Source organism: Scyliorhinus torazame, chromosome 7 (assembly GCF_047496885.1).
Source record: "Scyliorhinus torazame isolate Kashiwa2021f chromosome 7, sScyTor2.1, whole genome shotgun sequence".
NCBI lineage: Eukaryota > Metazoa > Chordata > Chondrichthyes > Carcharhiniformes > Scyliorhinidae > Scyliorhinus > Scyliorhinus torazame.
Window position 1 is genome coordinate 232,247,165 of NC_092713.1, and position 20,152 is coordinate 232,267,316.

At 43.4% G+C, this 20,152-nt stretch overlaps 1 protein-coding gene across 2 annotated transcripts in view; it reads right to left on the reverse strand.

Moving 5' to 3' along the window:
• The window catches only part of htr4 (5-hydroxytryptamine receptor 4), a 359,571-nt gene extending 340,100 nt beyond the window's left edge, over nucleotides 1-19,471 (reverse strand). For both annotated transcript variants that reach the window (XM_072512139.1, XM_072512138.1), the window contains exon 1: nucleotides 18,486-19,471. The gene's annotated coding sequence lies outside the window, so the exon portion shown is untranslated. The remainder of the gene's footprint in view (nucleotides 1-18,485) is intronic.
• Nucleotides 19,472-20,152: the final 681 nt, after the last annotated feature.

The window sequence follows — 20,152 nt, forward strand, 5'->3', positions numbered from 1 at the left end:
AACTCCCCAGGGACTTTCCCCAGTCAAACCACAGTACATTAGCCCAGGCTAAACAACAGATTCCTCTGGTCAATTTCACCTTCTGGCTTCTTAAAGCTCTTACAAAACAAGATTATTTTTGAAGCATGACCACTGCAGTCAAATACACTGGAGCTCCAGGCCTTTAACCCTGAAATTGCCCTAATATTTAGAATCCAATATTCCTAAATATCCTCCATTCGTCACAATAGATACTTGAGCAGACATGATGGGCCAAAGGGCCTCTTTTTGTGCTGTAAAGCTGCATGACTCTAGCTTAACACCAAACCCAGAATATAATCGCCTTCCCACAGTTTTTTTCCAATTTGACTTCCCAATGTTACTTCCCCATAAATAGATGTTTGAGGTTGAAAATTCACGCAAGGGTGAAAAAATGAAAACCTACATCCCAAAATGCAATATTACTGTGTCAATCCTTAACTAATCACTTTGAAAGAATGAAATGTATTTTGATATTCACCAGTTTTAAAATTGTAATGTTACCGTCACAGTTCACTGAATTCAATGTCTATGTGGTTTATTTTTATGAATTTCCATGACATCATTCGTAGAATCCATTTCAAACATATATGGATTATTTTTCTTCACATTTGCCTCTTCATGCTCAAAATATTTTGCTCACAACTATGTAAGTTGCAATTGCCATGGAAGAGATTGGAATTCACGATGAAAAGTTCTCTTGAGTTAATAAATTTTCTTGTAACTTGTATAGATCTATGCCCATTTTGACTATAATTTGATTAACCGACAGATAAACTCATCTTTCATATTAAATCCTGATATTTCCCACTGAGATGTTAAAGAACACATGAGCCAGAGCCAGGATAAACTGAGCAGATTTTGCACATGCATTCATTTGACTTGATACTTCACAGTTTGCCGTCTGGTTTCTGTAAATTTTATTGCTTCATGTTTAACAGAAGAGCTCTGTTTAAAATGCCAGACTATTTAAAGTCTGTCCATTTCATATCCTCCATTAAACTCTCATACTGCAAAGTATCCATAGAAGAAACATGCAATTCTATTGTTTACCGAACAAATGCCATCCAGCTCAATGATGCTGGAGAATGACATTTACTTATAAACATCTCCATAGCCATATACGGATACTTCTGAAGTACAGATTGCCCTACATCTGATTTGATTTATGTGATGGTGGGTGATCCTTGTGTCATGTTCATGTTTTCAAACTGAGCTCCATCGAATTTGAAACAAATGACATTTGTGAATAATTGGTTTCACTACATTTGAGCAGAATGTCTTTATTCCAGCAACAGAATTCCTTGTCTGTGTGAATTGTGATTAGATTGTTTTATGTGCGTTACCTGATTCATATAATTTTCACAATAAAAGTCTGAACAGGGAATCTGTTCTCTCCACGGTAATTCAAAGCTCCAATACTATTCCACTTTTTGGGAAAGTGCTTGCTCTAATCAGATCAGTGCAAACGTATTGTTTATGTAGCCTTATATTCCAATGAAGCAATGAATCAATGTAAATCATAAACACAGACTTACTAGTAACGGAGAGCAATTAGACTCTCATTGGTAATCTTGGACTGATTCTTAGCTGCTCAACAGTATGCCTTCCTGTGAAGGAGGGTGTTGATATATTTTTTACTTGGTTATTGGGTGATTTTGTGTACAACTGCAGAGGTTTTTCTGTAAAGGCTTAGGTCAAGTTATTTGTTGGTTGGCATATCAAATAGGAACGGCAGCTTTCTCCCTTGAAATATCCATTTAGTTGATTTTAGGGGGATCGAGCATTCTATATATCACGAGTCAAAGAATTCCTATGTTAGTGACCATCTAATTGTCAGTGCTGTATGAAGTAATATCTATATATGTAAACTTAGGCTCTGTTGCACAGATGCTAGTATTAACTCAAACTCAGTGGTAAACATGTAGTATGAGGGTCTGGCACATAGAGGATTAATGTGGGGCAAAGTACAGTGATGTAAGAGGCAACATGAGCCAGACCCAGCGGTCAGTATGGTATTAGGAATATAAGAACATAGGAATTAGGAGCACAAGTAGGTCATTCAGCCCATCGAGCCTACTCCGCCATTCAATCAGATTATGGCAGATCTCTTCCTGTTCTCAAATCCACCTCCCTACCTGTTTCCCATATTCCTTTAACCCTTTTTAAAATCAGAAATATATCTATCTCCTTCTTGAAACCATTTAATGACTCAGATTCCACCGCACTGTGGAGTAGCGAGTTCCACAAATTCACAACCCTCTGCGAGAAGCAGTTCCTCCTCATCTCAGTTCTAAATCTACCGCTTCTTAACCTATATCCGTGACTTCTTGTTCTAGGTTTCCCCACAAGGGGGAACATTTGGTCTACGTTTACTTTATCTATCCCTTTTAGTATTTTATACACCTCGATCAGATCCCCTCTCATCCTTCTAAACTCCAGTGAGTATAAACCCAAACTGTTTAATCTCTTCTCATACGTCACCCCTTCGTCCCCGGAATCAATCTGGAGAACCTCCTCTGAACTGCCTCCAATGCCACCATATCCTTCCTCAAATTAGGAGACCAAAACTGGACACTCCAGATGTGGGTCCAACACCCGAGACAATTGCAACAACACTTCTCCACTTTTTACTCTCGTCTGTTTGCAATAAACGCTAACATTCCATTTGCCTTTCTAATTGCATGCTGTACCTGCATACCGACTTTCTGCGATTCATGAATAAAGGCACCCAGAACCCGCTGCCCAGACGCATTTTGATTCTGCTTTCCATTTCGATAAAAATTTGCCTTTCTATTTTTTCAGCCAAAATGGATCGCCTCACACTTATCCACATTCAACTCCATCTGCCAAATTTTGGCCCAATCTCCTAGCCTATCTATATCCGCCTGTAAAATCTCTATCTCCTCTTCACTACCTGCTTTCCCACCTATTTTAGTATCATCAGCAAATTTTGCTATGTTACACTCTGTCCCTGCTTGCAGATCATTTATGTAGATTGTAAACAGTTGAGGTCCGAGGACTGACCCTTGTGGCACTCCGATAGTTAAAGTTCACCAATCAGAGGAAGACCCATTTATCCCAACCCTCTTGTTGATTAGAGACTGGTAAAGACCTAAGCATGAAGTTAACTCTTAGCCTGTACCCTTTACTGTACATGTGTAAATAGTTTTACTTGTTAATAAAGATTTACAGTTAACTTACTGAAGACTATGAAGGCTTCTTTAAGAGACACCGTTCTGTAACCAACACCCTCCAAACATGGTGGCAGCCGGGATCAAAACCCTCAAACTTGCTGAAAAGGTAAAACAAGCCGAGATCCTTAGACTATGAAAAGAACTTCAATGAAAATTCTGACCTGGGGGAAGCTCCCAACAAAAACTGAAGATTTAGAGAAGTTTTGCCAGAAAATGTTTTGGATGCTGAAAGTGGAAGTCCATCTTGAGAACACAGAGTCTGCAACGGTAAGCCAATCCTTTAAAGTTCCAGGCTACTGCCTGCCCTGAAGCCCTTTCCATAATTCAGTTTCAAAGGTGCCATTGAAGGAAAGCCTGTGGCTAAAACCCAATTCCCCCTCCAGAGCCCCAACACATTGCCTTCGGACTCGTAAGATCAGAAAATGAATTAATTATTTATATTTCTCACAAATCTCATGACTGTCCAGCTCGCAAAATGGCAAGCATAATTTTAAATTTGAACCTCTCGCTACTCAGCATAGCAAATCATGGAATGAAAGAAGTCAGCACACAGATGATCCAAGCAGTCATTGCGAAGAGGTGGCAGGGTGGCACAGGGGTTAGCAGTGCTGCCTCACAGTGCCATGGACCAGGGTCCACTTCCGGCCTTGGGTGACTATCTGTGTGGAGTTTGCACTTTCTCCCAGCATCTGTCCGGGTGTTCTGGTTTCCTCCCACGGTCCAAAAATGTGCAGGTTTGGTGGATTGGCCATGCTAAATTGCCCCTTAGTGTTCAAAGGATATGCAGGTTAGGTGGAGTTACGGGGATAGGGCGGGGAAGTGTGCCTGGGTGGGGTGCTCTTTCAGAGCGTCGGTGCAACCTCAATGGGGTGAATCCTTCTGCACTGAAGGAATTTTATGGTTCCATAAAAGCAAAACACTGGCTCCTAAAATCTGAAACAAAAACAGGAAATGTGCTAGTAGTTGCATAATGTGTTAATGGGAGAACAAAGATCAGTGCTCAGTGAAAGAACAAGTGACAGATGGCCCAGTGGGGGAGGAAGAGGGGATGTGATTTGCTTCGGACAAAAATACTTTGGATACATAAAAACAGGTTAGGATGGAGGGCAAATGTCACTATCTAAAGGTATTGAACTAAATGTTGGATCCTGAGGGCTGTATCGGAAGATGAGGTACTGCTCCTCAAGTTTGCGTTGGGCTTCACTGAAGCATTGCAACAGACCAACGATGGAAATGTGAGCATGAGAGCAAGATGTTGAGTTGAAATGGCGAGCGACAGGAAGATTGGGTTTGTGCTTGCAGGCTGAGCTAAGGCGTTCTGCGAAGCTTTCACCTTGTCTGCGTTTGATCTCCCCAATGTACAGGAGACCTCATTAGGAGCAGCGAATACAACAAAGAACAAAGAACAAAGAAATGTACAGCACAGGAACAGGCCCTTTGGCCCTCCAAGCCCGTGCCGACCATGCTGCCTGACTAAACTACAATCTTCTACACTTCCTGGGTCCGTATCCTTCCTTCTATTCCCATCCTATTCATGTATTTGTCAAGATGCCCCTTAAATGTCACTATCGTCCCTGCTTCCACCACCTCCTCCGGTAGCGAGTTCCAGGCACCCACTACCCTCTGTGTAAAAAACTTGCCTCGTACATCTACTCTAAACCTTGCCCCTCTCACCTTAAACCTATGCCCCCTAGTAATTGACCCCTCTACCCTGGGGAAAAGCCTCTGACTATCCACTCTATCTATGCCCCTCATAATTTTGTAGACCTCTATCAGGTCGCCCCTCAACCTCCGTCGTTCCAGTGAGAACAAACCGAGTTTATTCAACCGCTCCTCATAGCTAATGCCCTCCATACCAGGCAACATTCTGGTAAATCTCTTCTGCACCCTCTCTAAAGCCACCACAACCTTCTGGTAGTGTGGCGACCAGAATTGAACACTATACTTCAAGTGTGGCCTAACTAAGGTTCTATACAGCTGCAACATGACTTGCCAATTCTTATACTCAATGCCCCAGCCAATGAAGGCAAGCATGCCGTATGCCTTCTTGACTACCTTCTCCACCTGTGTTGCCCCTTTCAGTGACCTGTGGACCTGTACTCCTAGATCTCTCTGACTTTCAATACTCTTGAGGGTTCTACCATTCACTGTATATTCCCTACCTGCATTAGACCTTCCAAAATGCATTACCTTACATTTGTCCGGATTAAACTCCATCTGCCATCTCTCCGTCCAAGTCTCCAAACAATCTAAATCCTGCTGTATCCTCTGACAGTCCTCATCGCTATCCGCAATTCCACCAACCTTTGTGTCGTCTGCAAACTTACTAATCAGACCAGTTACATTTTCCTCCAAATCATTTATATATACTACAAACAGCAAAGGTCCCAGTACTGATCCCTGCGGAACACCACTGGTCACAGCCCTCCAATTAGAAAAGCACCCTCCCATTGCTTCTCTCTGCCTTCTATGGCCTAGCCAGTTCTGTATCCACGCTGACAGCTCACCCCTGATCCCGTGTGACTTCACCTTTTGTACGAGTCTACCATGAGGGACCTTGTCAAAGGCCTTACTGAAGTCCATATAGACAACATCCACTGCCCTACCTACAGTAGACCAAATTGAAGGAAGTGCAAGTAAAATGTCGCTTCACCAGAAAGGAGTGTTTGGAGCCTTGAATGGAGGTAAAGGGGCAGGTGTTGCTCTTTCTGTAATTGCAAGGGAAGGTGCCATGAGAAGAGGATGAGGAGTTGGGGGGATGGAGGAACGAACCAGGATGTCACAGAGGGAGCAGTCCCTGTGGAATGCTGACAGGGGGCAGTGAGGAGCAGAGGTGTTCCGTGGTGGCAACATGCTGGAGCTGGCAGTAATGGCAGATAATAATCCTTTGAATGCAGAGGCTGATTGGGGGGAAAATGAGGACAAGAAGGACCGCATCATGGTTTGGGCGGGAGGGGAAGGGGTGAGGACAGAGGTGTGGGAAATGGGTTGAACCCAGTGAAGTGTCCTGTCAACCATTGGAGTGGGGGGACATCGATTAAGGAAAAAGGCAGACATGTCAGAGGCACCTTTTTCATCATCAGATGCAGTGGAGGCAGAGAAACTGGAAGGATGGGATGGAGTCCTGACAGGAAGCAAAGTGTGAGGAGCTGTAGGCAAGATAGCTTGCAAGGTAGACAAAGTTGCTGGATTTATAATGGATACTGGTAGTCAGTCTACCACTGAAGATGGAGACAGGGAGGTCAAGGAGGGAAGTGACGGAGATGGCCCATGCGAGGGTGAGAGAAGGGTGAAAATTGGAAACAAAATCAATAACTTTTTCCAGGTCCAGACAAGAACAAGGTACAGCTATCGATGTAAAGAAACAGAGTTGTGGGAGAGGATCTGAGTCAGACTGGAACAAGGAGTGTTCCACATAACCCACAAAAGGAGTCATAATTGGGGCCCATGTGGGTATCCATAGCAACACCTTTATTTACAAAATGTGAGACAAGTTAAAGGAGAAATTATTTAGTGACAAGTTCAGCCAGGTGGATGGGAGTGGTGGTGAACCGGAATTTTTCATGCCTCTTCACAAGGGATAAGCAGAGCCTTTAGACCATCTTGTTGGGGTATGGAGGTGTAGAAAGATTGAACATCCATAATAAAGAGGCAGTTAGGGCCAGGGAATTGGAAATTGTTGATATGACTTAGGGCATCAGAGGACTCACGAATGTAGATGGGAAAAGGCTGGACAAGGAGTAAGAGGATGGAGTCAAGATAGGAAGAAATTAGTTCCATGGGGGAAGAACAGGCTGATGTGATTGGTTTAACAGGACAGCCCTGTCTGTGGATTTGGGGAACAAGGTAGAAGTGGGCTGTGTGGGGTTGGGAGACTGAGATTGGAAGCTGTAGAGGGAAAATCTCCAGAGGCGATGAGGTCAGTGACAGTCCTGAAAACAATGGCTTGATGTTCAATGGTGGGGTCATGGTCCACGGGGAACTAGGAGGAGGTATCTGCTAGTTGGCCTTCAGCCTCTGCAAGATAGAGGTTAGTACTGTTATGGGCCAGGGTTTAGAGAACCCCAAAGTGTATCATGGAGTTCACCTGACCCACAACTTTTAATAGATTATGGTTATGGGGAGCACACGGGCCTACCTTACAGGTGTAGTGCCACAGAGAGTTAAAGTACTTTTAAATTAAAAAAACAATGTTTATTTATGAAACCAGTTAACACTTTAACACAGTAACCCACAATAAACATCTTAACAACTATCAGCACCAATCATCGCCACAAATACAATATCTTATAAGTAACCTTTAATCTTTCCTTGCAACATCCATAAGACCAAAAGACCCTTTTTAACACAGAGATCAGGTTTAAATTCTCTACTTAGAGCAGTCAGCACTTTGAAATCACCCAATTGATCTGGAGACAGTCTTTAGTTGCAGAGAGAGATCATTATACAGCTCCTTGCTTTGCCTACAGCTATCCAGCTCTCCAAATGAAACTAAAACACATTCTGTAGCAGACAGCCCAAAGCAAAAGTAAAAGCAGACAGACAGCCCAGCTCCACCCACACTCTGACATCACTGATAAACACCCATTTCTTAAAGGTACTCTCACATGACCGTACACCAGACAACATCAACACCACCCTTGTCAGCAGGTTTGATCACAATGTCAGAATGGAGTGCAGGAAGTTCAGAGGGAGACAGGTTGGAGTAGATGAGGAGGGCAGAGGAATTGGGACGTTGATGTCGCACCAATAGTTCTCAGTGAAAAGATCAAGATCACGTAGACAGCCAGAGGGTGGGGTCAAGGTAGAGGGAGAATACTGGAGGTGAGCAAAATGATCCATTGAACAGGGGGAGGTTCCCTGCCCAAAGAAATTATCAGGGAGACGAAGGTGATGGGAGACGAATTCAGCATCATGCCAAGCCCAAAATTTATTGAGGTGAGGAGATAAGGGGATGAATCTGACTGCTTTTCTGAGTACAGTGCGTTCAGCGTCAGAGGTGAAAAGGTCAATGAATACACCATAAGGACTGGGTGACCGCTTCATGGAACAGCTTCTCTCAGCCCACAAGCGTGTCCCTAAACTTCCTGTTGCTTGCAATTTCAACTCAACATCTTGCCCTCATGCTCTTGAGGGCGGCACGGTAGCACAGTGGTCAGCACTGAAGCAAAATCTAAATGTTTACTCTATTTTGTCTCTCCACATGCTGCCAGACCTGCTGAGTTTTTCCAACATTTTCTGTTTCTGAAGCATTGCTCAAAGACTTCTTCAAGAAGCACACAATTATCATTTTGCAGAGTCTGCCAAAACTAGCAAGCTAGGGAAACTCCTTTGCCTCAAAGTCAACGGCAATGCCATCTTTCTTTCTTTTTTTTCAAACTTTTTTCCCAATTAAGGGGCAATTTAGCATGGCCAATCCACCTAACCGGCATATCTTTGGGTTGTGAGGGTGAAACCCATGCAGACACGAGGGGAATGTGCACACTCCACACAGACAGTGACCCAGGGCTGGGATTTGAACCCGGATCCTCAGCGCCGTAGGCAGCAATGCTAACACCACACCAAGTGCTGCCCACGGCAATGCCATCTTAAAAACCTGTAAGCTCTTAAAGTTGCACAGAAAATTATTACTTTTTTAACATGGATCACAATTCAACATTTCCAACTCAATTTGGACTAACCCAAGGCCCAGACCAGTCACAAAATTGGAGGAAAAGATTTTAAACATATAGCACCAATCTTGATTCAAATAAAAAGTCAGAAGAAGTGGAGGTGAACATGTTACTTTACTCTATAGACCCAATTGCAGTTGACATCATTGTAAGATAGGGTATTAATGAGTCATCTGCCAAATTTGTGGAGATTTAAAAACATTTCAACATTAAATATTGGAAAGGGCTAAATTCAAAAACAGAGTCCAACTGCCATCGATTCCTTCATAAATGATCTTCACTGGATGGCAGTGGGGTGTGAATATGGAGATTTAAAGTCTGAACTCATCAGAGACAGAATAGTGGTGGGTGTAAAAGATGATGTACTTTCGAACCTCCGACAAGCTAAAGAAGATCTAACCCTGGACAAGGTGATCTGGATGATTTGACTGCCTGAATTCTGCAAGTAGCACAGGACATCCTTAAGGGGAGAGAATAAAGCATGGATTAGAAGGCAGCTCTCAGACAACCCTATTAGGATGCAAAGACACCGGGTCAATCCAAGTCAGAGACTGCAATTCCCAAACCACCCAGCAGAGCAACCTTGCAAGCATTATGATGCGAAATGCCCTCAGAGGAGAGATCAGTGTCCTGTAAGTGTAGCCCAATGCTTCCATTGTAACAGGTTGACATACTATGGCAAACTGTGCAAGTTAAAACCCCAGAAACACAAAGAAGGCTCCCAAAAAATAATCCACGAGGTCGAGACCGAAACCAGAAGACACTCAGCCATGCTTCATGGATGAGGTCAATGATTGTGTTTTCTCATTCTAGAATACACACGTCTTTGTCAAGGGCCATCCAACAAATTTTAAATTAGATTCTGGTGCAAGCGTAACCGTCCCGTTGGATGAAGAACCATGGCTGGTGACTCAACGGCTGGCCTACGATGCCCCTGTACACGGCAGGATGATTCAGATTTTCAGTCAAGGGCACCCTGCAGCCGACACTGAGATATTAGGGCAAAACAATTCAAGTGATCCTGCTCATCGCCTGCAACCAGGACTACTCTCTATTAAACTGCAATGTCTGTGATGAACTGAACCTCCTACAAAAATTTGATGAGGTCAACAAACAAGAGCCTGGCTCCAAATAAAGAGTGGTTCCCAAAGCTCTTTAAAGGTCTGGGCCATCTGAAAAAAGTGGGTAGGACTATGCTGAGGGATGATGCTAAACCAATGTGCCTTTTTATTCCAAATAAAATCACCCACCACCTCAAAAGGAAAGTACAGCAGCAACTAGTGGAGGTGGTGAACATGGAAGTTATCTCCCAGTCACACAACCTGCCACATGGTATTCCAGAATGGTCCCAGTCCTAAACCTGAATCAGTCCCCCTGCATCCATGTCGACCTCACATAGCTTAGCAAGGCTGTATGTGGTCAGAGAGGTTCATCCCATTGTTAGGAATGTGGGAAATTAACAAGATTAACAGTGAAGTTGAGATGAAAATAAAATAACAACAAATTACAAGCCTAGCAGGCATCTCGAGGAATAAGGAGATGCGATTTACCCAGTAACAAGATTAGCAGGAGTATAGAAGCATTGAGTTGCGAATGGCCATATCAGAAGCATTGTTTACCAGAGATCAGTGGGGCTATACAAGTGGTAACTTCTAAAGGCAGGGAATTTGAGAGAGGTTGATAGCAGAATCCACAGAGGGGAAAATCGAAGAGACGGAACAATATAACTGCTAATATTCATTGGGGAAGGAGGCTAGTTCTCCACTCAACAGTCAAACAGACCATTTCCATCTATGATCTGAGCCGTGGAGGCCTGTTGCAGCTAACATTTAGAGCCACGGCAGATTGCAAATATTCTCCTCTAAAAGATGCAGTATCGTGCCTTCGCTGAAGTAGGAAGAGGCATTTTCCCAGACTTGGTCACCTAAGCGGTATTGTATGGTAACTATTCACTGGATTTGACTTATAGAGTTACTAAAATTGGATGTTGCTTGGAAAAGGGGGTTTCTCTATGGTTCAGGGCACCTGGGTATATTTTTGGAAAAAATAATTTTGAGGTAACTTCCAATAAAATGGTGTATTTAGTTATTCATATACTTAAGTGTCACAATGTATATTAGTCTTTTGTTGTGTGTTTGTCTTCTTTTCTTTTACTTTAATAAATATTCTTTGTTAATTATTGACACAACAACTGGACTGGCTACTCAATGGATTATACACAATTCCTTACATTATTCCAAACAAAGATACACCATTAAGAACCAGTGTTTCAAGTTATCTTTTGGGATTTTGAGGCACTCTCACAGATAACATCAGCAGGATTCTTAACACCATGTCCTCAGTGCGTGAGAGCCTAATTAAACTCTCAAAGAGAACCGTATTTTGAAATCAGACATAAATAGCAGATTCTGGCAGCTTCCTCTTGATGGGAACTCCGGGCCCCTAACAGCATTTATTACCCCCTCGCCAGATTCTTCTTCAACTGCTTGCCATTTGGAATTATGTCTGCCCCAGAGATATTCCAATACACAATCTTGGACATTTTACACAGCCTTCAGAGGGTCATTTACCAGATGGATGATGTCTTGTTTCACAGGGTGACAGTGGAGGAGCACAGCAAAAAGCTCACAGCAGTCTGCGAGTGGCTGCAGGAAGCAGGGTTGACGCTGAATGAGAAATGAAAATTTTCCATATCTTCCATTTGGTTCCTGGACCAGAACGTCAGCAGCAACGGCATCACAGCTGACCCACAGAAAGCCAAGGCGATTATCGAGTTCCCCACCCCTTCCTCAGTCTCTGATCTCTTGGGGATGGTGAATTGGTTGGCAATGTTCATACATAATCTGACACAGGTCACGGAACCCTTGTGACACCTGTTCAAGAAAGACCAACATAGTACCGGGCCGACAGCAAAATAAAGCAGTCACACGCATCAAGGCATTGAAGCTCTTCACTGACATTCTAGCCTTTCATGCCCAAGTCCTGCCCACTATCATAGCAGCAGATGCTGCGTCCACAGGCCTCAGGACGGTCCTCTTTCAGATTCAACTGGATGGATGTTGCCAACCATTGAATTACGCTTCCACAGAGCTGTCGGTTAACGAGACAAGGTACATTGTCATAGAAAACTAAGCCCTTGTGGTGACATGAACATGCAAAGAGTTTTCTGACTACATCACCAGCCTCAAAGTTACAATCAAGAGGGACCATAAATGACTAGTCTCCTTACTGAATGAGATGGAGCTTGTAAAGATGCCTCCCATGATCCAGAGTTTTAGCCAGTGTCTTGTGTTATTTGCTTGTGAGGAAGTCTATGTCCAAGGACAAAGTAAGATAATGGAAGGTATACTTTCAAGAGCCACAGTGGGCCCTGCAAAACAGGATGTGAACTTCGTTTCAGAACTGGTGGCCTGCTCCCAAACAACAAGCAGACCCCTGCCTGCCATCACAACCAGGCTCCACAAATCTGTCAGAAGCAAATGCATGAGGAAACATAGAAACTAGGAGCAGGAGTAAGCCATGCATTCAGCCCTTCAAGCTTGCTCTGCCATTCAATATGATCATGGCTGATCCTCAATCTCAATGCCATATTCCTGCTTTCTCCCCATACCCCTTTATGCCATTAAAATCTAAAAAAAAATCTATCTTTTTCTTGAATACATTTAGTGACTTGGCCTCCACAACCTTGTGTGGTAATGAATTCCACAGGTTCAATACCCTTTGAGCGAAGAAATGTTTGCTCATCTCAGTCCTAAATGGTCTACCCAGTATCTTGAGACTGTGCTCCCTGGTTCGAGGTTTCCCAACCAGGGAAAACATCCTCCCTGCATCTAGCCTGTCCAGTCCTGTTAGAATGTTATATCTTTCACCATGCGGACCCTTTGTTCCACTTCTCCATTTGTCTGTGGTTATCTTAGGGAGATGATGCAGTGGCAGTAGCTGGCTGTGGGCATTAAGTGTGTGAAGTATTCATTAGAGAATTGTAGACCATTATTGGACATATTTGATCTGGGATGCCATGGCTCGCAAACATAATTTGTCATGTTTTGATGACCATCTCGTGGTAGTCGTACAAAGTTGTCATACTTTCATCAGGATGAGATGGTCCTCCACTATCAGGAAGGATTTGCTGTTGTAGACAAACAGGTCTACACCAGCCTCTCCCAAGGCCTGTTAGAGAATTGCGTGGGGGTTCCCTCAAGCAAATGAAGAGTGTGGACACATTCACAGATACTGCCAACAAGAATTGGCCTTGTCAGAGACCCAAAGGAGGTGCTGCAACAAAAAAAAATGTTGAAGTTGCAAAACCACTTTCCAGTTATAAATGACCACCTGAACTGCTGGTCATCCCAGCCACAACTTAAAGAAATAGTTCACCATCATGTAAGCATCACTAACTGCAGGGCACAAAACCAATCCACTGATGCCTGTGGGCCAGTCATCTCATAGATGATAGAAGACCAGTGCGAATTACTAGGTTTGTGCATTGTCCTGCCAGGACCAAACGCAACCCCTTATCCCTGCACATCCCCGCATGATGAAAACCCTCCTGAAAAAGAGTGCGGACTTTCCCATTACACTGCTCACTTACAGGTCCAACCCCTTAGTGTGGCCTGTTCCTCTCCAAGCTCCAGATGGACAGGAAACTTCACACACAACTTCTGCCAAGGTTGGCAACCTGAACATTCAAACAAAAGAGCAGATCATACAGGCAGAAAAGCAAGCTTCCGCTTCTGTGCCCGACATTTTCCACTGCTGCAGAAGGGTGACAATGTCTGGATCACAGACATTTGAATGAGGACCAATGCTAGCATGGCAGACGAGATGATCAGAAGAAACCAGAAGAGTCTCCACCCTATCCTGACACCAGCTGCTCCATTGCACAGTGGAGAAGTATTGAGGAAGGCACTCAAATCCTATTCCAACCTGCAAGCCAAAAGGGAGAACCAGAAACAACAGAGCTTACCACTCTTCCGACAGAATGGTGCATGAGATATGCAAGGGTTATAAAACCTCCAGATTACGTGAATCTGTAAATTCCAGGACTTGAGGGGGAGATGGGGCAGTGGGAATGTTATAATAATGCAAACCCAGTTTTAGCAATAATGTGGTTACAACAATGTAAATTATGAGACTTAACAATTGTATGGCATTAAGTAGACTGGTGTCTACTTCATACACAGCAGATAAAGACTTGGGGACAGTATAGTATAAGGGTCTGGCACATACGGGGTAAATGCAGGACCTAGTACAGTACCACCCACACAGTGGTGTAAGCAGGCATATGACCCAAACTCAGGAGTCCGTACGGTGTTGAGCAGCAACTGGTAAAGACCTAAGCATGGAGATAGCTCCTAACCTGTACCCTTTACTGTCCATGTGTAAATAGTCCTATGTTAATAAAGATTTACAGTTAACCTACAGAAAATGATGAAGACTTATTTAAGAGCTATCATTCCAAAACCAACGTCCTCCCATTAGAACCTTGGAGGAATATTTACTACCACGATTTAGATGGTATCAGTTGTGTCAGTAAAGGTGCTTGCTCCATTTCTCAATGTCTGTCAGAGTAGGGAGTCTAAGTCTGAACTCCATCCTAAAATCTTGAGGAGGTAAATTCATCCTTTCACATCCATATTGAGAGAAATAGGCATAATGTATATGTGTGCGTGTGCAATCACAACCCTGTGTCACATTTAAGTGAAAATTTTGTGTTTGAGGACAATATCTCAAAAATTCATTCTTAAGACTGGAGTTCCCTAAACTGTTCTCAATACAAATAATTTCCTAGTGACAAAATTATTGTTCCAACTGTTTTATGAATAAAGACTTCAGTAAGCCCTTCTCCTATTGTATTAGTCTATGTTGGTGTTCCATAAAAGGGAATCATTAAACGTTCAATGTAGTTGGAATTCAAAAAGAGATCAAAGCTCAGAATACAGTGCGAGGAAAGAGTAGTCAGAGGTTATCATGGCAGCTTGTTTCCTGGGCCAGTTATTACCGCAACATCATTTCAAACAGATAAGGATGATTTAAACTACTTTCTAAATAGCCAGCAATGGTCACAAGGAGAACAGAATTATATCTATGACAGCAATCAAAATTGGAAATCGGGAGCTTTGCAGACGCCAAGGAAATGTAACAAAACGATCGTGATCTAATTCATAAGAGTTATAAAGTATTTTGGTTTTTACAATGTGGGGGTGGTTGAGCCTGGGAAGGACAACCCGAAAAATATTTTTCCACTTAACTAGTCCCAGCAGAAATCTCAAAACTTGCCACTGTGTTTGATCTTCGCACAATAATCTCTGCAGATAAAATTTGCATACAAATGCATCAACATTTACAACAAGCACCGTATAATTTTGATTTTCACTGTGGACGCAGGCTGAAATTAAACAATTCATAATTCATACATTCCAACGTGTTTGGTCATTCCAAACTCTAAAATAATCCGAGTTCACTAATTGCCTGGTATATTGCTCGCCCGTCCTCAGCCTGTTCGCATAGCAGGTTAGAATTTATATAAAAAATCAATGGAGCTCTTGTTGTGGGCCAGGGTTTGGAGAACCCCAAAGTGTATCATGGAGTTCACCTGACCCACAGCTTTTAATAGGTTGTGGTATGGGGAGCGCACGGCCCACTCTACAGGTGTGGTACAGCAGAAATGGAAAAGTATATTTTAAAGCAAAACAATGTTTATTCTATGAACTCAAGTTAACCTTTTTAAAGCATACAGTGAACATCTTTGCAACCATTAATTCAAATACAACCCCCAAAGACTACAACACTAAGTAATCCTTTAAGCTTTCCTTTTAACATCCATAAGACGTAAAAACATAACCTTTAACAGAAGCACATCAGGTTAAAGTCACTACTGAGAGCAGTTATTAGTTTTAAATCACCAAAGGATCGATTTACAGTTTTTAGATTACAGAGAGAGACTAATACCCCTTCTGGCTGTGACTGCAGCTATCCAGCTCTGAAAACCTAAACTAAAACACACCCTGCAGCAAACAGCCTAAAACGAAAGTAAGAAAGCTGACAGACAACCCAGCTCCACCCACACTCTGACATCACTGATAAACACCCATTTCTTAAAGGTACATTTCTTAAACACCCATTTCTTAAAGGTACTCTCACGTGACATTCTGTTACATGAGCCACATATTTGCATTTTTACTGTTCCGGGTTACATGTTTTAACAGTTTAAATGAAGACACACACGTATAGGGAAAGAGATAGAGAGAGACATTCCACTGTTTTGTATCGCCCACTTCAACAATCATGGCACTTCCTCACTCCCTTCCAAGTCTACCCATTGGAATCTTATACATATCGGAGTGCCATCTCCTGGGCGCCTTTAATGTTGCAGATTGCAACAGTCACCGACCCCTTCACTCATCTCAAATATCGTACTCAACCAATGCAAACCTCAGAGTTACAATGTTCCAGGCAACTGAAGAACTCCTAAAACCACTCGTTCTTACTCATTATGTGCTTAATTGGACAATGATTATTTGAAAGTTGTGCTGTACACGTGGACGTCAAGCCTTAATAACCGGGTGCAGGCAGGTGGTTCCCCTTGTACTCCCGGCATTATCAGCTCCCCCGCTCTTGAAAATGCCGCATTGGCTTCCTCCTGCGCTCAAGGATCAATGATGTGATAGTTGGTGACACGTTCAAGGCTGCTTTGATTCCGCTAGCGCAAGTCCAATTCATTAGCATCTCTCAGTGAACATGCATTTATCAGAGATCTGGCGGGTTATTCAGAAAGGGAGAGGGAAAGTGCGGAAGAATGAATTATTTTGGAAGTTTAGTCAGGGTTGTAATGAGCTTTGAGACCTGCTCGAACTACCCTGCATGGAGATTGGAACCGTGCACAATTTATGTCCGTTTTTTTTTTAGTGTAATGGCCCAGGTTTGCATAGCGGTTGTGTTCCTTTGTGTGTTCTGATGCATTTTGAGGATCTCTCGAATGCCAACGCGATGCTGTGATTGTCAACCTGCCTACACTTCACCTGATGAAGGAGCAGCACTCGGAAAGCTTGTGATTTCAAATGAACTGTTGGACTTTAACCTGTCCAAGGCCCGCAGCCCCGCATCATCAACACCTAAGGAGTTAATGATTTATGTCCACGTTGCACTTCATTTGGAATATCTGTGTTACTGGATTCACAAAGTATCGTCCTGCATCTTTGACTTTGTGCTATATATGTTTCTGGAACCTACCTCTTCATTCACCTGAGGAAGGAGCAGTGCTCCGAAAGCTAGTGATTCGAAACAAACCTATTGGACTTTCACCTGGTGTTGTAAGACTTCTTACTGTGCTCACCCCAGTCCAACGCCGGCATCTCCACATCATGGATTTTCTATAAAGCTATTTAAGCTGTAAAAAGTAATCGGTCGGGTTTTTATGTTTCAGCTTTGCAACCACTTTCTGTAGGCAATATACAGTGAAGTAAGGTAAGCGCTTTGATCTAAATCAAGACACTGAAGGGTCGGGAAAACACAGAGGACAGTCTATAGCTGGGAGCAAGCTACCAGGAAGTGGTTGAGGACACGACTTTAAGATTGCTGTGACGGGGTAACAGTACTTATACATTGTGGAAGATGAGATCAAGCTTCCTCTTCAGGTTAAACCATTCTGTAATCTTACCTGACGAATGGTCTGGTTGGAGATCAACTTTAACCTATGCTGAATACTCACTGATTGATTTTGACAGTCTGAAATCATTGAATGAAGAATTGGAAAGTTATACGGGAGGACAGCGCCCATCAAGGGCACATCCCTTTCCTGTGCATGCTTTAAAAAATATATATATAAACACACGTCTCAACGCCTAGTATTCGTCCTCAGATTCACATAAATAGATCTTTTCACCTTTTTTCCCCATTTAAAAGACCGTTTTCTGGCTGTTTGTTTGACAGTGAAGTGTACGACATTGGAGGGTTCACGAAGCAGATTGTGCGCACACATTCCGCCTCTCGATTTCCACCAGGTTTGATAATGTCACAGCGTGTGCTGGCTGGAACGCGTGTCCGCTTTATCCATACATACACTACAGCTGATGTTTACCAACGTTTCAGTGTTAAGTGGCCGCTCTCGTTTCTGTTCCCCCACCGATGCAATGATATTGAATCTAGTGGCGTCCTAAAGATGACACAAAACAGACCGAATCTGTTTATCGGTAGCTGTGAGCAAGTGGCCTGTAGTGCTGCAACAATGTCCAACCATTGATTCCCCCCACCACCACCACCCCAACACACATCCTCAAGCAAACTACTTGGAAAGTCCCAAATAGAACCACTCAGTTTTGATTATAAGCATCGGCTTTACTCTACTGGCAAAAAGGTAAAAGATTAGTCGGCAGCTACTTCAAATGCCATTCCTTTGGTGTCTCTGCAATTCTCTCTGCAACATAACAGCTCCATTAGTTCAAAGTGAGAATCGACAGAATGAATATTCTTCCCCCGTTCTCTTGATCCACTCCCAATGCAAAGGGCACAACATTCCCCTGGCAGAGTAGGTACAACTTAGCCACACACACACACACACACACACACATATACAATCGCGGAGAAGCAGCTCCCTTACCAGCTCAATCCCAGGAAAGTCCCTCCAAGTGACATGTTACGTCTGCTTGGAGAGCGCTCGCTGTCTGCATCTCGGCAGCTGTGGCCGGGAGAATTGGCGGGATGAGAGTGAAGCTTTTTTTTGTTGTTGTTTACAATCGCAAACCCCTCACTTATGGAGTCTTCAGCTTTGCGAAGCATCGGATTTGAAAAGAGGAGTGCGGTGACGTGCACGTTGTGGGTCGTGTGGGTCACATCTCGCTCTGCTGGCCACACCAAGGGCACTTTCTATCCATCAAGCCTTTTGAATTAACAAGTGTGCATGTTTGTTGTTGAAAGGTGATCACCGCCGACGCGGAGCCGGTGCTTGTTGCCGGAATGGCAACATCTGCCACAACATGCCAGTGCCAATGAAGCGAGTGTTTGTCCCTCAGCTTGGCTGCGGGAAGCAGAAACGTCTTCTTTGCGCCAGAGTGTGATTCCTGAGGAGAAATCCTCAGCTCCAGCGCTGCAGCCGTCCACTCACTTATCCCGGAAGACACCTCCTGACAGCCGGCTCAAGTCGGAGAATCATTCACTGAGCAAACTCCCAACACCAGCAGCTTCCGCGGTGACACTCTCGTTGCTACCGTCCTCCTTCAGAAATGCGATAAAGAAAACCATTTGACCATTCCCGCTCCTTTAGTTCCTGCCAATGATGCCATTGGGGTCAATGCTGACAGTGAGAGGAGGGAGGGGTGCAATCTTTGCAGTGACAGGAAGCAGAGATGTGTTTGTGTTGAATGTCGACTTTGGAGGGGCTAAGACAGCACAAGTCACGATTTACACCCAGCTTCCCACAATAAACAAAAAACAGCAAACATTAAACACAAACCCTAACATTACATAATCAGGACTTATCATAAAATCATTACTCTCTCGCATGGAATGTTACAAGACAAACAGGCTATTTGAGCTGTGAAGATTTTTCTCTCTCTCTCTCTAACCAGTGCCCTCCACCCTCGCCACTTGCTCCCCAGTTCAATGAAGAATATTCCCTTTGTGCAGTTGGACGCAGCTCTCCATTATTGAGAAGGTTCCGCCCGCTTTATGAAGCCAGATATTTTTCAACGTTCACAAGTGTTGGAGTTCACTCGGTATCAATTACTTGCATTAGGTTGTGTATTTAACCTAACCCATAACTGACGAAATGAGCAACGTCGTGCTGAACATAATGGAATAGAGATGATACTGAACCTTAGATATGGATTGGGGTATCTGATATATGATAGCTTTTCGTCTGAAACTAATTGGAGTTAAATCATTATTCACTTTTGACCTCCACTTAAAATATGCTAAAATAAAACTCCACAGATTTCAGTCCAGAAGAAGGTCATTTTGACCACCTGCAATCCATTGAGTCACATTCCCTCTACCTTCTGGAAGTTTCTTCAAATATTTAGAACAAAGAACAAAGAAATGTACAGCACAGGAACAGGCCCTTCGGCCCTCCAAGCCCGTGCCGACCATGCTGCCCGACTAAACTACAATCTTCTACACTTCCTGGATCCATATCCCTCTATTCCCATCCTATTCATGTATTTGTCAAGATGCCCCTTAAATGTCATTATCGTCCCTGCTTCCACCACCTCCTCCGATAGCGAGTTCCAGGCACCCACTACTCTCTGTGTAAAAAACTTGCCTCAACAG